This window comes from Thunnus maccoyii, chromosome 12, assembly GCF_910596095.1.
Source record: "Thunnus maccoyii chromosome 12, fThuMac1.1, whole genome shotgun sequence".
NCBI lineage: Eukaryota > Metazoa > Chordata > Actinopteri > Scombriformes > Scombridae > Thunnus > Thunnus maccoyii.
Genome location: NC_056544.1, coordinates 3,748,025 through 3,748,284, shown reverse-complemented (window position 1 = coordinate 3,748,284; position 260 = coordinate 3,748,025).

Here is a 260-nt window from a genome sequence, read left to right as displayed (position 1 = left end):
TTGAGGGTGAGTGTCAGGATCAGAGTAGTTACCTTCTCCTCTTCTTCTCTCAGTGTGTCAGTCTGTTGGTCTTATATATGAGACAAAAGCAGTGAGACAGGACACTTTTAATTAGCATCACACACACACTCACAATACACCCACAGACTAATTAAAAACAGCCAAGACGTATTTAAACTTCTTACACTGGCTGTAAATTGACTCCTACACACAGTAATCCCTTTCAAGACCAGAGATGGAGAGTAACTGATTACTAATCA